This window comes from Myotis davidii, unplaced genomic scaffold (genome assembly GCF_000327345.1).
Source record: "Myotis davidii unplaced genomic scaffold, ASM32734v1 scaffold937, whole genome shotgun sequence".
NCBI classification, from domain to species: domain Eukaryota; kingdom Metazoa; phylum Chordata; class Mammalia; order Chiroptera; family Vespertilionidae; genus Myotis; species Myotis davidii.
In genome coordinates, this window is record NW_006288252.1 from 1393104 (window position 1) to 1393538 (window position 435).

A 435-nucleotide genomic window follows, 5' to 3' on the forward strand; every position below is an offset into this window, starting at 1 on the left:
CCGGCCGGAAGGGGCTCAGCTCCAGAAGCGCAGCGTGAAGGCACTGGGGGCAGGGTGGTGGTGGGGGCGGGGTGGGCTTGGACACGCTGCAGGGTGGTGCACACAGGCCCACCCGGTATTGTCCATGTTTCCTGATCCTACTCGCGGGAAGCCACCCCCAACACACACCTGACAGTGACCTCGACACCCGGGGGTGACTGTGTGCAGACTTAAGAGCGCAGTCTCCTCCCTTGTGCGCAGTTTACAAGGGGGACTCCTCTCAGCGGGTGTAATGAGCCAGGACCCGCCCGCCTCAGGTGCCCATCGCGCAGGCAGCACAGCCAGGAGCAGGACACAGCCCAGGCCCCTGGCTCCCGGTGCCGCCTGGCTGGACAGACGTGAGAGCAGCGGCAGCCTGGCCGCCAGGACTGTGATGACGTCGGGGAGGAAGGTGCA

General features: G+C 66.7%; 1 protein-coding gene across 1 annotated transcript in view; it reads right to left on the reverse strand.

Moving 5' to 3' along the window:
- The window catches only part of HTT (huntingtin), a 105532-nt gene that overhangs the window by 4659 nt on the left and 100438 nt on the right, over positions 1-435 (reverse strand). The window lies entirely within an intron of this gene.